Source organism: Oncorhynchus gorbuscha, linkage group LG06 (genome assembly GCF_021184085.1).
Source record: "Oncorhynchus gorbuscha isolate QuinsamMale2020 ecotype Even-year linkage group LG06, OgorEven_v1.0, whole genome shotgun sequence".
Classification (NCBI taxonomy): Eukaryota; Metazoa; Chordata; class Actinopteri; order Salmoniformes; family Salmonidae; genus Oncorhynchus; species Oncorhynchus gorbuscha.
In genome coordinates, this window is record NC_060178.1 from 11,802,715 (window position 1) to 11,819,741 (window position 17,027).

A 17,027-nucleotide genomic window follows, 5' to 3' on the forward strand; every position below is an offset into this window, starting at 1 on the left:
GAATGGTTTGGAATACAAACTACTAAAAGCTATCTCTGAAAAGCTGAGACTCTATCGAACATGCACATGTAACATGTTTGGCTCTATGACCCTCACAAGCTACATAAAAGTTGTTAGAAAGTACAAGGTTATTCTATGTATGAAGGTCAAAGGTTGTCCTGAATGGAAAATGTTAAAACACCTCATTTTGAAGCAAAATATAAGGGAAGGACATGGAGATCAACAAAAGCCAGAAAACTGAAAAGAGTATTGCTGGGGTTTCAGGAGTGATTCAAGAGGTTTTATTTTACTAACGATAAGGATTTGGAAGACATTTCAGTAGTTTTTATTGTACATGGTTAACACCCACTCAGAACATATTCCCTTCATCCATGTTCATTGAAGAACAAGGAACAGTCATCAAAGGTGGAAGAAAAATGAGCAAAGTCATTTCTAGCCACCAGATTCATGCTCTGAAAGGGAATATCTTGAATCATCATCATGGATAGCGAGATCTACCACTTTAGACACACATTTCTCAAGTACAGCACTATAGAAATGATCCCTGAAAGTATAGTCTTGCTGTATAAGTTGTTGTGATCAAGGTGGAGCATCTTGAAAAGAGCATTTGCACCACCGGTTTGTGTTGCATTCTCAGAATCAACAGTTGTTGCAATCAAATTATGTTAATTATGGAGAATTGCTAGATTCCGCAACTGAGAAATATGGTCAACGATGCTGGTTGCCAACAGGTAAAATATGACCTAATGTTGGTGGACAGCCATCCATAGAGCGTCTGCTAAATGACTTAAATGTAAATGTAAATGTAATATTTCAAATCCGGTTATTTTTGTTGAAGTCTACCCCCGTTTAAACATTGTGTGTTTCAGCTATAGACGTATGGGTTATACCATCAGATTCGTCTTTGTCTTCCGCATCCAGTGGTACCAAGAGTTAGTCTGTGTGATTAACAGGGGCTGAGATAGAACTGTGTTTGTGAGACAAAGACAGATTCCGAAGGTGCCCAGGCCCGGGTCTTTTTTTTACAAAAACATCTGTAGAGTCAGAATGGTTTGGAATACAAACTACTAAAAGCTATCTCTGAAAAGCTGAGACTCTATCGAACATGCACATGTAACATGTTTGGCTCTATGACCCTCACAAGCTACATAAAAGTTGTTAGAAAGTACAAGGTTATTCTATGTATGAAGGTCAAAGGTTGTCCTGAATGGAAAATGTTAAAACACCTCATTTTGAAGCAAAATATAAGGGAAGGACATGGAGATCAACAAAAGCCAGAAAACTGAAAAGAGTATTGCTGGGGTTTCAGGAGTGATTCAAGAGGTTTTATTTTACTAACGATAAGGATTTGGAAGACATTTCAGTAGTTTTTATTGTACATGGTTAACACCCACTCAGAACATATTCCCTTCATCCATGTTCATTGAAGAACAAGGAACAGTCATCAAAGGTGGAAGAAAAATGAGCAAAGTCATTTCTAGCCACCAGATTCATGCTCTGAAAGGGAATATCTTGAATCATCATCATGGATAGCGAGATCTACCACTTTAGACACACATTTCTCAAGTACAGCACTATAGAAATGATCCCTGAAAGTATAGTCTTGCTGTATAAGTTGTTGTGATCAAGGTGGAGCATCTTGAAAAGAGCATTTGCACCACCGGTTTGTGTTGCATTCTCAGAATCAACAGTTGTTGCAATCAAATTATGTTAATTATGGAGAATTGCTAGATTCCGCAACTGAGAAATATGGTCAACGATGCTGGTTGCCAACAGGTAAAATATGACCTAATGTTGGTGGACAGCCATCCATAGAGCGTCTGCTAAATGACTTAAATGTAAATGTAAATGTAATATTTCAAATCCGGTTATTTTTGTTGAAGTCTACCCCCGTTTAAACATTGTGTGTTTCAGCTATAGACGTATGGGTTATACCATCAGATTCGTCTTTGTCTTCCGCATCCAGTGGTACCAAGAGTTAGTCTGTGTGATTAACAGGGGCTGAGATAGAACTGTGTTTGTGAGACAAAGACAGATTCCGAAGGTGCCCAGGCCCGGGTCTTTTTTTTACAAAAACATCTGTAGAGTCAGAATGGTTTGGAATACAAACTACTAAAAGCTATCTCTGAAAAGCTGAGACTCTATCGAACATGCACATGTAACATGTTTTGCTCTATGACCCTCACAAGCTACATAAAAGTTGTTAGAAAGTACAAGGTTATTCTATGTATGAAGGTCAAAGGTTGTCCTGAATGGAAAATGTTAAAACACCTCATTTTGAAGCAAAATATAAGGGAAGGACATGGAGATCAACAAAAGCCAGAAAACTGAAAAGAGTATTGCTGGGGTTTCAGGAGTGATTCAAGAGGTTTTATTTTACTAACGATAAGGATTTGGAAGACATTTCAGTAGTTTTTATTGTACATGGTTAACACCCACTCAGAACATATTCCCTTCATCCATGTTCATTGAAGAACAAGGAACAGTCATCAAAGGTGGAAGAAAAATGAGCAAAGTCATTTCTAGCCACCAGATTCATGCTCTGAAAGGGAATATCTTGAATCATCATCATGGATAGCGAGATCTACCACTTTAGACACACATTTCTCAAGTACAGCACTATAGAAATGATCCCTGAAAGTATAGTCTTGCTGTATAAGTTGTTGTGATCAAGGTGGAGCATCTTGAAAAGAGCATTTGCACCACCGGTTTGTGTTGCATTCTCAGAATCAACAGTTGTTGCAATCAAATTATGTTAATTATGGAGAATTGCTAGATTCCGCAACTGAGAAATATGGTCAACGATGCTGGTTGCCAACAGGTAAAATATGACCTAATGTTGGTGGACAGCCATCCATAGAGCGTCTGCTAAATGACTTAAATGTAAATGTAAATGTAATATTTCAAATCCGGTTATTTTTGTTGAAGTCTACCCCCGTTTAAACATTGTGTGTTTCAGCTATAGACGTATGGGTTATACCATCAGATTCGTCTTTGTCTTCCGCATCCAGTGGTACCAAGAGTTAGTCTGTGTGATTAACAGGGGCTGAGATAGAACTGTGTTTGTGAGACAAAGACAGATTCCGAAGGTGCCCAGGCCCGGGTCTTTTTTTTACAAAAACATCTGTAGAGTCAGAATGGTTTGGAATACAAACTACTAAAAGCTATCTCTGAAAAGCTGAGACTCTATCGAACATGCACATGTAACATGTTTGGCTCTATGACCCTCACAAGCTACATAAAAGTTGTTAGAAAGTACAAGGTTATTCTATGTATGAAGGTCAAAGGTTGTCCTGAATGGAAAATGTTAAAACACCTCATTTTGAAGCAAAATATAAGGGAAGGACATGGAGATCAACAAAAGCCAGAAAACTGAAAAGAGTATTGCTGGGGTTTCAGGAGTGATTCAAGAGGTTTTATTTTACTAACGATAAGGATTTGGAAGACATTTCAGTAGTTTTTATTGTACATGGTTAACACCCACTCAGAACATATTCCCTTCATCCATGTTCATTGAAGAACAAGGAACAGTCATCAAAGGTGGAAGAAAAATGAGCAAAGTCATTTCTAGCCACCAGATTCATGCTCTGAAAGGGAATATCTTGAATCATCATCATGGATAGCGAGATCTACCACTTTAGACACACATTTCTCAAGTACAGCACTATAGAAATGATCCCTGAAAGTATAGTCTTGCTGTATAAGTTGTTGTGATCAAGGTGGAGCATCTTGAAAAGAGCATTTGCACCACCGGTTTGTGTTGCATTCTCAGAATCAACAGTTGTTGCAATCAAATTATGTTAATTATGGAGAATTGCTAGATTCCGCAACTGAGAAATATGGTCAACGATGCTGGTTGCCAACAGGTAAAATATGACCTAATGTTGGTGGACAGCCATCCATAGAGCGTCTGCTAAATGACTTAAATGTAAATGTAAATGTAATATTTCAAATCCGGTTATTTTTGTTGAAGTCTACCCCCGTTTAAACATTGTGTGTTTCAGCTATAGACGTATGGGTTATACCATCAGATTCGTCTTTGTCTTCCGCATCCAGTGGTACCAAGAGTTAGTCTGTGTGATTAACAGGGGCTGAGATAGAACTGTGTTTGTGAGACAAAGACAGATTCCGAAGGTGCCCAGGCCCGGGTCTTTTTTTACAAAAACATCTGTAGAGTCAGAATGGTTTGGAATACAAACTACTAAAAGCTATCTCTGAAAAGCTGAGACTCTATCGAACATGCACATGTAACATGTTTTGCTCTATGACCCTCACAAGCTACATAAAAGTTGTTAGAAAGTACAAGGTTATTCTATGTATGAAGGTCAAAGGTTGTCCTGAATGGAAAATGTTAAAACACCTCATTTTGAAGCAAAATATAAGGGAAGGACATGGAGATCAACAAAAGCCAGAAAACTGAAAAGAGTATTGCTGGGGTTTCAGGAGTGATTCAAGAGGTTTTATTTTACTAACGATAAGGATTTGGAAGACATTTCAGTAGTTTTTATTGTACATGGTTAACACCCACTCAGAACATATTCCCTTCATCCATGTTCATTGAAGAACAAGGAACAGTCATCAAAGGTGGAAGAAAAATGAGCAAAGTCATTTCTAGCCACCAGATTCATGCTCTGAAAGGGAATATCTTGAATCATCATCATGGATAGCGAGATCTACCACTTTAGACACACATTTCTCAAGTACAGCACTATAGAAATGATCCCTGAAAGTATAGTCTTGCTGTATAAGTTGTTGTGATCAAGGTGGAGCATCTTGAAAAGAGCATTTGCACCACCGGTTTGTGTTGCATTCTCAGAATCAACAGTTGTTGCAATCAAATTATGTTAATTATGGAGAATTGCTAGATTCCGCAAATGAGAAATATGGTCAACGATGCTGGTTGCCAACAGGTAAAATATGACCTAATGTTGGTGGACAGCCATCCATAGAGCGTCTGCTAAATGACTTAAATGTAAATGTAAATGTAATATTTCAAATCCGGTTATTTTTGTTGAAGTCTACCCCCGTTTAAACATTGTGTGTTTCAGCTATAGACGTATGGGTTATACCATCAGATTCGTCTTTGTCTTCCGCATCCAGTGGTACCAAGAGTTAGTCTGTGTGATTAACAGGGGCTGAGATAGAACTGTGTTTGTGAGACAAAGACAGATTCCGAAGGTGCCCAGGCCCGGGTCTTTTTTTACAAAAACATCTGTAGAGTCAGAATGGTTTGGAATACAAACTACTAAAAGCTATCTCTGAAAAGCTGAGACTCTATCGAACATGCACATGTAACATGTTTGGCTCTATGACCCTCACAAGCTACATAAAAGTTGTTAGAAAGTACAAGGTTATTCTATGTATGAAGGTCAAAGGTTGTCCTGAATGGAAAATGTTAAAACACCTCATTTTGAAGCAAAATATAAGGGAAGGACATGGAGATCAACAAAAGCCAGAAAACTGAAAAGAGTATTGCTGGGGTTTCAGGAGTGATTCAAGAGGTTTTATTTTACTAACGATAAGGATTTGGAAGACATTTCAGTAGTTTTTATTGTACATGGTTAACACCCACTCAGAACATATTCCCTTCATCCATGTTCATTGAAGAACAAGGAACAGTCATCAAAGGTGGAAGAAAAATGAGCAAAGTCATTTCTAGCCACCAGATTCATGCTCTGAAAGGGAATATCTTGAATCATCATCATGGATAGCGAGATCTACCACTTTAGACACACATTTCTCAAGTACAGCACTATAGAAATGATCCCTGAAAGTATAGTCTTGCTGTATAAGTTGTTGTGATCAAGGTGGAGCATCTTGAAAAGAGCATTTGCACCACCGGTTTGTGTTGCATTCTCAGAATCAACAGTTGTTGCAATCAAATTATGTTAATTATGGAGAATTGCTAGATTCCGCAACTGAGAAATATGGTCAACGATGCTGGTTGCCAACAGGTAAAATATGACCTAATGTTGGTGGACAGCCATCCATAGAGCGTCTGCTAAATGACTTAAATGTAAATGTAAATGTAATATTTCAAATCCGGTTATTTTTGTTGAAGTCTACCCCCGTTTAAACATTGTGTGTTTCAGCTATAGACGTATGGGTTATACCATCAGATTCGTCTTTGTCTTCCGCATCCAGTGGTACCAAGAGTTAGTCTGTGTGATTAACAGGGGCTGAGATAGAACTGTGTTTGTGAGACAAAGACAGATTCCGAAGGTGCCCAGGCCCGGGTCTTTTTTTTACAAAAACATCTGTAGAGTCAGAATGGTTTGGAATACAAACTACTAAAAGCTATCTCTGAAAAGCTGAGACTCTATCGAACATGCACATGTAACATGTTTGGCTCTATGACCCTCACAAGCTACATAAAAGTTGTTAGAAAGTACAAGGTTATTCTATGTATGAAGGTCAAAGGTTGTCCTGAATGGAAAATGTTAAAACACCTCATTTTGAAGCAAAATATAAGGGAAGGACATGGAGATCAACAAAAGCCAGAAAACTGAAAAGAGTATTGCTGGGGTTTCAGGAGTGATTCAAGAGGTTTTATTTTACTAACGATAAGGATTTGGAAGACATTTCAGTAGTTTTTATTGTACATGGTTAACACCCACTCAGAACATATTCCCTTCATCCATGTTCATTGAAGAACAAGGAACAGTCATCAAAGGTGGAAGAAAAATGAGCAAAGTCATTTCTAGCCACCAGATTCATGCTCTGAAAGGGAATATCTTGAATCATCATCATGGATAGCGAGATCTACCACTTTAGACACACATTTCTCAAGTACAGCACTATAGAAATGATCCCTGAAAGTATAGTCTTGCTGTATAAGTTGTTGTGATCAAGGTGGAGCATCTTGAAAAGAGCATTTGCACCACCGGTTTGTGTTGCATTCTCAGAATCAACAGTTGTTGCAATCAAATTATGTTAATTATGGAGAATTGCTAGATTCCGCAACTGAGAAATATGGTCAACGATGCTGGTTGCCAACAGGTAAAATATGACCTAATGTTGGTGGACAGCCATCCATAGAGCGTCTGCTAAATGACTTAAATGTAAATGTAAATGTAATATTTCAAATCCGGTTATTTTTGTTGAAGTCTACCCCCGTTTAAACATTGTGTGTTTCAGCTATAGACGTATGGGTTATACCATCAGATTCGTCTTTGTCTTCCGCATCCAGTGGTACCAAGAGTTAGTCTGTGTGATTAACAGGGGCTGAGATAGAACTGTGTTTGTGAGACAAAGACAGATTCCGAAGGTGCCCAGGCCCGGGTCTTTTTTTTACAAAAACATCTGTAGAGTCAGAATGGTTTGGAATACAAACTACTAAAAGCTATCTCTGAAAAGCTGAGACTCTATCGAACATGCACATGTAACATGTTTGGCTCTATGACCCTCACAAGCTACATAAAAGTTGTTAGAAAGTACAAGGTTATTCTATGTATGAAGGTCAAAGGTTGTCCTGAATGGAAAATGTTAAAACACCTCATTTTGAAGCAAAATATAAGGGAAGGACATGGAGATCAACAAAAGCCAGAAAACTGAAAAGAGTATTGCTGGGGTTTCAGGAGTGATTCAAGAGGTTTTATTTTACTAACGATAAGGATTTGGAAGACATTTCAGTAGTTTTTATTGTACATGGTTAACACCCACTCAGAACATATTCCCTTCATCCATGTTCATTGAAGAACAAGGAACAGTCATCAAAGGTGGAAGAAAAATGAGCAAAGTCATTTCTAGCCACCAGATTCATGCTCTGAAAGGGAATATCTTGAATCATCATCATGGATAGCGAGATCTACCACTTTAGACACACATTTCTCAAGTACAGCACTATAGAAATGATCCCTGAAAGTATAGTCTTGCTGTATAAGTTGTTGTGATCAAGGTGGAGCATCTTGAAAAGAGCATTTGCACCACCGGTTTGTGTTGCATTCTCAGAATCAACAGTTGTTGCAATCAAATTATGTTAATTATGGAGAATTGCTAGATTCCGCAACTGAGAAATATGGTCAACGATGCTGGTTGCCAACAGGTAAAATATGACCTAATGTTGGTGGACAGCCATCCATAGAGCGTCTGCTAAATGACTTAAATGTAAATGTAAATGTAATATTTCAAATCCGGTTATTTTTGTTGAAGTCTACCCCCGTTTAAACATTGTGTGTTTCAGCTATAGACGTATGGGTTATACCATCAGATTCGTCTTTGTCTTCCGCATCCAGTGGTACCAAGAGTTAGTCTGTGTGATTAACAGGGGCTGAGATAGAACTGTGTTTGTGAGACAAAGACAGATTCCGAAGGTGCCCAGGCCCGGGTCTTTTTTTTACAAAAACATCTGTAGAGTCAGAATGGTTTGGAATACAAACTACTAAAAGCTATCTCTGAAAAGCTGAGACTCTATCGAACATGCACATGTAACATGTTTTGCTCTATGACCCTCACAAGCTACATAAAAGTTGTTAGAAAGTACAAGGTTATTCTATGTATGAAGGTCAAAGGTTGTCCTGAATGGAAAATGTTAAAACACCTCATTTTGAAGCAAAATATAAGGGAAGGACATGGAGATCAACAAAAGCCAGAAAACTGAAAAGAGTATTGCTGGGGTTTCAGGAGTGATTCAAGAGGTTTTATTTTACTAACGATAAGGATTTGGAAGACATTTCAGTAGTTTTTATTGTACATGGTTAACACCCACTCAGAACATATTCCCTTCATCCATGTTCATTGAAGAACAAGGAACAGTCATCAAAGGTGGAAGAAAAATGAGCAAAGTCATTTCTAGCCACCAGATTCATGCTCTGAAAGGGAATATCTTGAATCATCATCATGGATAGCGAGATCTACCACTTTAGACACACATTTCTCAAGTACAGCACTATAGAAATGATCCCTGAAAGTATAGTCTTGCTGTATAAGTTGTTGTGATCAAGGTGGAGCATCTTGAAAAGAGCATTTGCACCACCGGTTTGTGTTGCATTCTCAGAATCAACAGTTGTTGCAATCAAATTATGTTAATTATGGAGAATTGCTAGATTCCGCAACTGAGAAATATGGTCAACGATGCTGGTTGCCAACAGGTAAAATATGACCTAATGTTGGTGGACAGCCATCCATAGAGCGTCTGCTAAATGACTTAAATGTAAATGTAAATGTAATATTTCAAATCCGGTTATTTTTGTTGAAGTCTACCCCCGTTTAAACATTGTGTGTTTCAGCTATAGACGTATGGGTTATACCATCAGATTCGTCTTTGTCTTCCGCATCCAGTGGTACCAAGAGTTAGTCTGTGTGATTAACAGGGGCTGAGATAGAACTGTGTTTGTGAGACAAAGACAGATTCCGAAGGTGCCCAGGCCCGGGTCTTTTTTTACAAAAACATCTGTAGAGTCAGAATGGTTTGGAATACAAACTACTAAAAGCTATCTCTGAAAAGCTGAGACTCTATCGAACATGCACATGTAACATGTTTGGCTCTATGACCCTCACAAGCTACATAAAAGTTGTTAGAAAGTACAAGGTTATTCTATGTATGAAGGTCAAAGGTTGTCCTGAATGGAAAATGTTAAAACACCTCATTTTGAAGCAAAATATAAGGGAAGGACATGGAGATCAACAAAAGCCAGAAAACTGAAAAGAGTATTGCTGGGGTTTCAGGAGTGATTCAAGAGGTTTTATTTTACTAACGATAAGGATTTGGAAGACATTTCAGTAGTTTTTATTGTACATGGTTAACACCCACTCAGAACATATTCCCTTCATCCATGTTCATTGAAGAACAAGGAACAGTCATCAAAGGTGGAAGAAAAATGAGCAAAGTCATTTCTAGCCACCAGATTCATGCTCTGAAAGGGAATATCTTGAATCATCATCATGGATAGCGAGATCTACCACTTTAGACACACATTTCTCAAGTACAGCACTATAGAAATGATCCCTGAAAGTATAGTCTTGCTGTATAAGTTGTTGTGATCAAGGTGGAGCATCTTGAAAAGAGCATTTGCACCACCGGTTTGTGTTGCATTCTCAGAATCAACAGTTGTTGCAATCAAATTATGTTAATTATGGAGAATTGCTAGATTCCGCAACTGAGAAATATGGTCAACGATGCTGGTTGCCAACAGGTAAAATATGACCTAATGTTGGTGGACAGCCATCCATAGAGCGTCTGCTAAATGACTTAAATGTAAATGTAAATGTAATATTTCAAATCCGGTTATTTTTGTTGAAGTCTACCCCCGTTTAAACATTGTGTGTTTCAGCTATAGACGTATGGGTTATACCATCAGATTCGTCTTTGTCTTCCGCATCCAGTGGTACCAAGAGTTAGTCTGTGTGATTAACAGGGGCTGAGATAGAACTGTGTTTGTGAGACAAAGACAGATTCCGAAGGTGCCCAGGCCCGGGTCTTTTTTTTACAAAAACATCTGTAGAGTCAGAATGGTTTGGAATACAAACTACTAAAAGCTATCTCTGAAAAGCTGAGACTCTATCGAACATGCACATGTAACATGTTTTGCTCTATGACCCTCACAAGCTACATAAAAGTTGTTAGAAAGTACAAGGTTATTCTATGTATGAAGGTCAAAGGTTGTCCTGAATGGAAAATGTTAAAACACCTCATTTTGAAGCAAAATATAAGGGAAGGACATGGAGATCAACAAAAGCCAGAAAACTGAAAAGAGTATTGCTGGGGTTTCAGGAGTGATTCAAGAGGTTTTATTTTACTAACGATAAGGATTTGGAAGACATTTCAGTAGTTTTTATTGTACATGGTTAACACCCACTCAGAACATATTCCCTTCATCCATGTTCATTGAAGAACAAGGAACAGTCATCAAAGGTGGAAGAAAAATGAGCAAAGTCATTTCTAGCCACCAGATTCATGCTCTGAAAGGGAATATCTTGAATCATCATCATGGATAGCGAGATCTACCACTTTAGACACACATTTCTCAAGTACAGCACTATAGAAATGATCCCTGAAAGTATAGTCTTGCTGTATAAGTTGTTGTGATCAAGGTGGAGCATCTTGAAAAGAGCATTTGCACCACCGGTTTGTGTTGCATTCTCAGAATCAACAGTTGTTGCAATCAAATTATGTTAATTATGGAGAATTGCTAGATTCCGCAACTGAGAAATATGGTCAACGATGCTGGTTGCCAACAGGTAAAATATGACCTAATGTTGGTGGACAGCCATCCATAGAGCGTCTGCTAAATGACTTAAATGTAAATGTAAATGTAATATTTCAAATCCGGTTATTTTTGTTGAAGTCTACCCCCGTTTAAACATTGTGTGTTTCAGCTATAGACGTATGGGTTATACCATCAGATTCGTCTTTGTCTTCCGCATCCAGTGGTACCAAGAGTTAGTCTGTGTGATTAACAGGGGCTGAGATAGAACTGTGTTTGTGAGACAAAGACAGATTCCGAAGGTGCCCAGGCCCGGGTCTTTTTTTTACAAAAACATCTGTAGAGTCAGAATGGTTTGGAATACAAACTACTAAAAGCTATCTCTGAAAAGCTGAGACTCTATCGAACATGCACATGTAACATGTTTGGCTCTATGACCCTCACAAGCTACATAAAAGTTGTTAGAAAGTACAAGGTTATTCTATGTATGAAGGTCAAAGGTTGTCCTGAATGGAAAATGTTAAAACACCTCATTTTGAAGCAAAATATAAGGGAAGGACATGGAGATCAACAAAAGCCAGAAAACTGAAAAGAGTATTGCTGGGGTTTCAGGAGTGATTCAAGAGGTTTTATTTTACTAACGATAAGGATTTGGAAGACATTTCAGTAGTTTTTATTGTACATGGTTAACACCCACTCAGAACATATTCCCTTCATCCATGTTCATTGAAGAACAAGGAACAGTCATCAAAGGTGGAAGAAAAATGAGCAAAGTCATTTCTAGCCACCAGATTCATGCTCTGAAAGGGAATATCTTGAATCATCATCATGGATAGCGAGATCTACCACTTTAGACACACATTTCTCAAGTACAGCACTATAGAAATGATCCCTGAAAGTATAGTCTTGCTGTATAAGTTGTTGTGATCAAGGTGGAGCATCTTGAAAAGAGCATTTGCACCACCGGTTTGTGTTGCATTCTCAGAATCAACAGTTGTTGCAATCAAATTATGTTAATTATGGAGAATTGCTAGATTCCGCAACTGAGAAATATGGTCAACGATGCTGGTTGCCAACAGGTAAAATATGACCTAATGTTGGTGGACAGCCATCCATAGAGCGTCTGCTAAATGACTTAAATGTAAATGTAAATGTAATATTTCAAATCCGGTTATTTTTGTTGAAGTCTACCCCCGTTTAAACATTGTGTGTTTCAGCTATAGACGTATGGGTTATACCATCAGATTCGTCTTTGTCTTCCGCATCCAGTGGTACCAAGAGTTAGTCTGTGTGATTAACAGGGGCTGAGATAGAACTGTGTTTGTGAGACAAAGACAGATTCCGAAGGTGCCCAGGCCCGGGTCTTTTTTTTACAAAAACATCTGTAGAGTCAGAATGGTTTGGAATACAAACTACTAAAAGCTATCTCTGAAAAGCTGAGACTCTATCGAACATGCACATGTAACATGTTTGGCTCTATGACCCTCACAAGCTACATAAAAGTTGTTAGAAAGTACAAGGTTATTCTATGTATGAAGGTCAAAGGTTGTCCTGAATGGAAAATGTTAAAACACCTCATTTTGAAGCAAAATATAAGGGAAGGACATGGAGATCAACAAAAGCCAGAAAACTGAAAAGAGTATTGCTGGGGTTTCAGGAGTGATTCAAGAGGTTTTATTTTACTAACGATAAGGATTTGGAAGACATTTCAGTAGTTTTTATTGTACATGGTTAACACCCACTCAGAACATATTCCCTTCATCCATGTTCATTGAAGAACAAGGAACAGTCATCAAAGGTGGAAGAAAAATGAGCAAAGTCATTTCTAGCCACCAGATTCATGCTCTGAAAGGGAATATCTTGAATCATCATCATGGATAGCGAGATCTACCACTTTAGACACACATTTCTCAAGTACAGCACTATAGAAATGATCCCTGAAAGTATAGTCTTGCTGTATAAGTTGTTGTGATCAAGGTGGAGCATCTTGAAAAGAGCATTTGCACCACCGGTTTGTGTTGCATTCTCAGAATCAACAGTTGTTGCAATCAAATTATGTTAATTATGGAGAATTGCTAGATTCCGCAACTGAGAAATATGGTCAACGATGCTGGTTGCCAACAGGTAAAATATGACCTAATGTTGGTGGACAGCCATCCATAGAGCGTCTGCTAAATGACTTAAATGTAAATGTAAATGTAATATTTCAAATCCGGTTATTTTTGTTGAAGTCTACCCCCGTTTAAACATTGTGTGTTTCAGCTATAGACGTATGGGTTATACCATCAGATTCGTCTTTGTCTTCCGCATCCAGTGGTACCAAGAGTTAGTCTGTGTGATTAACAGGGGCTGAGATAGAACTGTGTTTGTGAGACAAAGACAGATTCCGAAGGTGCCCAGGCCCGGGTCTTTTTTTTACAAAAACATCTGTAGAGTCAGAATGGTTTGGAATACAAACTACTAAAAGCTATCTCTGAAAAGCTGAGACTCTATCGAACATGCACATGTAACATGTTTGGCTCTATGACCCTCACAAGCTACATAAAAGTTGTTAGAAAGTACAAGGTTATTCTATGTATGAAGGTCAAAGGTTGTCCTGAATGGAAAATGTTAAAACACCTCATTTTGAAGCAAAATATAAGGGAAGGACATGGAGATCAACAAAAGCCAGAAAACTGAAAAGAGTATTGCTGGGGTTTCAGGAGTGATTCAAGAGGTTTTATTTTACTAACGATAAGGATTTGGAAGACATTTCAGTAGTTTTTATTGTACATGGTTAACACCCACTCAGAACATATTCCCTTCATCCATGTTCATTGAAGAACAAGGAACAGTCATCAAAGGTGGAAGAAAAATGAGCAAAGTCATTTCTAGCCACCAGATTCATGCTCTGAAAGGGAATATCTTGAATCATCATCATGGATAGCGAGATCTACCACTTTAGACACACATTTCTCAAGTACAGCACTATAGAAATGATCCCTGAAAGTATAGTCTTGCTGTATAAGTTGTTGTGATCAAGGTGGAGCATCTTGAAAAGAGCATTTGCACCACCGGTTTGTGTTGCATTCTCAGAATCAACAGTTGTTGCAATCAAATTATGTTAATTATGGAGAATTGCTAGATTCCGCAACTGAGAAATATGGTCAACGATGCTGGTTGCCAACAGGTAAAATATGACCTAATGTTGGTGGACAGCCATCCATAGAGCGTCTGCTAAATGACTTAAATGTAAATGTAAATGTAATATTTCAAATCCGGTTATTTTTGTTGAAGTCTACCCCCGTTTAAACATTGTGTGTTTCAGCTATAGACGTATGGGTTATACCATCAGATTCGTCTTTGTCTTCCGCATCCAGTGGTACCAAGAGTTAGTCTGTGTGATTAACAGGGGCTGAGATAGAACTGTGTTTGTGAGACAAAGACAGATTCCAGGTGCCCAGGCCCGGGTCTTTTTTTTACAAAAACATCTGTAGAGTCAGAATGGTTTGGAATACAAACTACTAAAAGCTATCTCTGAAAAGCTGAGACTCTATCGAACATGCACATGTAACATGTTTTGCTCTATGACCCTCACAAGCTACATAAAAGTTGTTAGAAAGTACAAGGTTATTCTATGTATGAAGGTCAAAGGTTGTCCTGAATGGAAAATGTTAAAACACCTCATTTTGAAGCAAAATATAAGGGAAGGACATGGAGATCAACAAAAGCCAGAAAACTGAAAAGAGTATTGCTGGGGTTTCAGGAGTGATTCAAGAGGTTTTATTTTACTAACGATAAGGATTTGGAAGACATTTCAGTAGTTTTTATTGTACATGGTTAACACCCACTCAGAACATATTCCCTTCATCCATGTTCATTGAAGAACAAGGAACAGTCATCAAAGGTGGAAGAAAAATGAGCAAAGTCATTTCTAGCCACCAGATTCATGCTCTGAAAGGGAATATCTTGAATCATCATCATGGATAGCGAGATCTACCACTTTAGACACACATTTCTCAAGTACAGCACTATAGAAATGATCCCTGAAAGTATAGTCTTGCTGTATAAGTTGTTGTGATCAAGGTGGAGCATCTTGAAAAGAGCATTTGCACCACCGGTTTGTGTTGCATTCTCAGAATCAACAGTTGTTGCAATCAAATTATGTTAATTATGGAGAATTGCTAGATTCCGCAACTGAGAAATATGGTCAACGATGCTGGTTGCCAACAGGTAAAATATGACCTAATGTTGGTGGACAGCCATCCATAGAGCGTCTGCTAAATGACTTAAATGTAAATGTAAATGTAATATTTCAAATCCGGTTATTTTTGTTGAAGTCTACCCCCGTTTAAACATTGTGTGTTTCAGCTATAGACGTATGGGTTATACCATCAGATTCGTCTTTGTCTTCCGCATCCAGTGGTACCAAGAGTTAGTCTGTGTGATTAACAGGGGCTGAGATAGAACTGTGTTTGTGAGACAAAGACAGATTCCGAAGGTGCCCAGGCCCGGGTCTTTTTTTTACAAAAACATCTGTAGAGTCAGAATGGTTTGGAATACAAACTACTAAAAGCTATCTCTGAAAAGCTGAGACTCTATCGAACATGCACATGTAACATGTTTGGCTCTATGACCCTCACAAGCTACATAAAAGTTGTTAGAAAGTACAAGGTTATTCTATGTATGAAGGTCAAAGGTTGTCCTGAATGGAAAATGTTAAAACACCTCATTTTGAAGCAAAATATAAGGGAAGGACATGGAGATCAACAAAAGCCAGAAAACTGAAAAGAGTATTGCTGGGGTTTCAGGAGTGATTCAAGAGGTTTTATTTTACTAACGATAAGGATTTGGAAGACATTTCAGTAGTTTTTATTGTACATGGTTAACACCCACTCAGAACATATTCCCTTCATCCATGTTCATTGAAGAACAAGGAACAGTCATCAAAGGTGGAAGAAAAATGAGCAAAGTCATTTCTAGCCACCAGATTCATGCTCTGAAAGGGAATATCTTGAATCATCATCATGGATAGCGAGATCTACCACTTTAGACACACATTTCTCAAGTACAGCACTATAGAAATGATCCCTGAAAGTATAGTCTTGCTGTATAAGTTGTTGTGATCAAGGTGGAGCATCTTGAAAAGAGCATTTGCACCACCGGTTTGTGTTGCATTCTCAGAATCAACAGTTGTTGCAATCAAATTATGTTAATTATGGAGAATTGCTAGATTCCGCAACTGAGAAATATGGTCAACGATGCTGGTTGCCAACAGGTAAAATATGACCTAATGTTGGTGGACAGCCATCCATAGAGCGTCTGCTAAATGACTTAAATGTAAATGTAAATGTAATATTTCAAATCCGGTTATTTTTGTTGAAGTCTACCCCCGTTTAAACATTGTGTGTTTCAGCTATAGACGTATGGGTTATACCATCAGATTCGTCTTTGTCTTCCGCATCCAGTGGTACCAAGAGTTAGTCTGTGTGATTAACAGGGGCTGAGATAGAACTGTGTTTGTGAGACAAAGACAGATTCCGAAGGTGCCCAGGCCCGGGTCTTTTTTTTACAAAAACATCTGTAGAGTCAGAATGGTTTGGAATACAAACTACTAAAAGCTATCTCTGAAAAGCTGAGACTCTATCGAACATGCACATGTAACATGTTTGGCTCTATGACCCTCACAAGCTACATAAAAGTTGTTAGAAAGTACAAGGTTATTCTATGTATGAAGGTCAAAGGTTGTCCTGAATGGAAAATGTTAAAACACCTCATTTTGAAGCAAAATATAAGGGAAGGACATGGAGATCAACAAAAGCCAGAAAACTGAAAAGAGTATTGCTGGGGTTTCAGGAGTGATTCAAGAGGTTTTATTTTACTAACGATAAGGATTTGGAAGAC

The 17,027-nt window shown here is 38.2% G+C and overlaps 16 non-coding genes across 16 annotated transcripts; all 16 read right to left on the bottom strand.

The window, feature by feature from the left end:
* Window positions 1-344: 344 nt before the first annotated feature.
* LOC124038868 lies at window positions 345-560 on the bottom strand. Its single transcript, XR_006839469.1, has one exon. It is a non-coding gene; the product is annotated as a small nucleolar RNA U3 (small nucleolar RNA).
* An 829-nt stretch (window positions 561-1,389) lies between these two features.
* LOC124038869 lies at window positions 1,390-1,605 on the bottom strand. The gene has a single exon (XR_006839470.1). It is a non-coding gene; the product is annotated as a small nucleolar RNA U3 (small nucleolar RNA).
* An 829-nt stretch (window positions 1,606-2,434) lies between these two features.
* On the bottom strand, window positions 2,435-2,650 carry LOC124038870. The gene has a single exon (XR_006839471.1). It is a non-coding gene; the product is annotated as a small nucleolar RNA U3 (small nucleolar RNA).
* An 829-nt stretch (window positions 2,651-3,479) lies between these two features.
* LOC124038871 lies at window positions 3,480-3,695 on the bottom strand. The gene has a single exon (XR_006839472.1). It is a non-coding gene; the product is annotated as a small nucleolar RNA U3 (small nucleolar RNA).
* Window positions 3,696-4,523: 828 nt separating this feature from the next.
* Window positions 4,524-4,739, bottom strand: LOC124038872. Its single transcript, XR_006839473.1, has one exon. It is a non-coding gene; the product is annotated as a small nucleolar RNA U3 (small nucleolar RNA).
* An 828-nt stretch (window positions 4,740-5,567) lies between these two features.
* LOC124038873 lies at window positions 5,568-5,783 on the bottom strand. Its single transcript, XR_006839474.1, has one exon. It is a non-coding gene; the product is annotated as a small nucleolar RNA U3 (small nucleolar RNA).
* An 829-nt stretch (window positions 5,784-6,612) lies between these two features.
* LOC124038874 lies at window positions 6,613-6,828 on the bottom strand. Its single transcript, XR_006839475.1, has one exon. It is a non-coding gene; the product is annotated as a small nucleolar RNA U3 (small nucleolar RNA).
* An 829-nt stretch (window positions 6,829-7,657) lies between these two features.
* On the bottom strand, window positions 7,658-7,873 carry LOC124038875. Its single transcript, XR_006839476.1, has one exon. It is a non-coding gene; the product is annotated as a small nucleolar RNA U3 (small nucleolar RNA).
* Window positions 7,874-8,702: 829 nt separating this feature from the next.
* LOC124038877 lies at window positions 8,703-8,918 on the bottom strand. The gene has a single exon (XR_006839478.1). It is a non-coding gene; the product is annotated as a small nucleolar RNA U3 (small nucleolar RNA).
* Window positions 8,919-9,746: 828 nt separating this feature from the next.
* On the bottom strand, window positions 9,747-9,962 carry LOC124038878. The gene has a single exon (XR_006839479.1). It is a non-coding gene; the product is annotated as a small nucleolar RNA U3 (small nucleolar RNA).
* An 829-nt stretch (window positions 9,963-10,791) lies between these two features.
* On the bottom strand, window positions 10,792-11,007 carry LOC124038879. Its single transcript, XR_006839480.1, has one exon. It is a non-coding gene; the product is annotated as a small nucleolar RNA U3 (small nucleolar RNA).
* Window positions 11,008-11,836: 829 nt separating this feature from the next.
* LOC124038880 lies at window positions 11,837-12,052 on the bottom strand. Its single transcript, XR_006839481.1, has one exon. It is a non-coding gene; the product is annotated as a small nucleolar RNA U3 (small nucleolar RNA).
* Window positions 12,053-12,881: 829 nt separating this feature from the next.
* LOC124038881 lies at window positions 12,882-13,097 on the bottom strand. Its single transcript, XR_006839482.1, has one exon. It is a non-coding gene; the product is annotated as a small nucleolar RNA U3 (small nucleolar RNA).
* Window positions 13,098-13,926: 829 nt separating this feature from the next.
* Window positions 13,927-14,142, bottom strand: LOC124038882. The gene has a single exon (XR_006839483.1). It is a non-coding gene; the product is annotated as a small nucleolar RNA U3 (small nucleolar RNA).
* An 827-nt stretch (window positions 14,143-14,969) lies between these two features.
* LOC124038883 lies at window positions 14,970-15,185 on the bottom strand. The gene has a single exon (XR_006839484.1). It is a non-coding gene; the product is annotated as a small nucleolar RNA U3 (small nucleolar RNA).
* An 829-nt stretch (window positions 15,186-16,014) lies between these two features.
* On the bottom strand, window positions 16,015-16,230 carry LOC124038884. The gene has a single exon (XR_006839485.1). It is a non-coding gene; the product is annotated as a small nucleolar RNA U3 (small nucleolar RNA).
* Window positions 16,231-17,027: the final 797 nt, after the last annotated feature.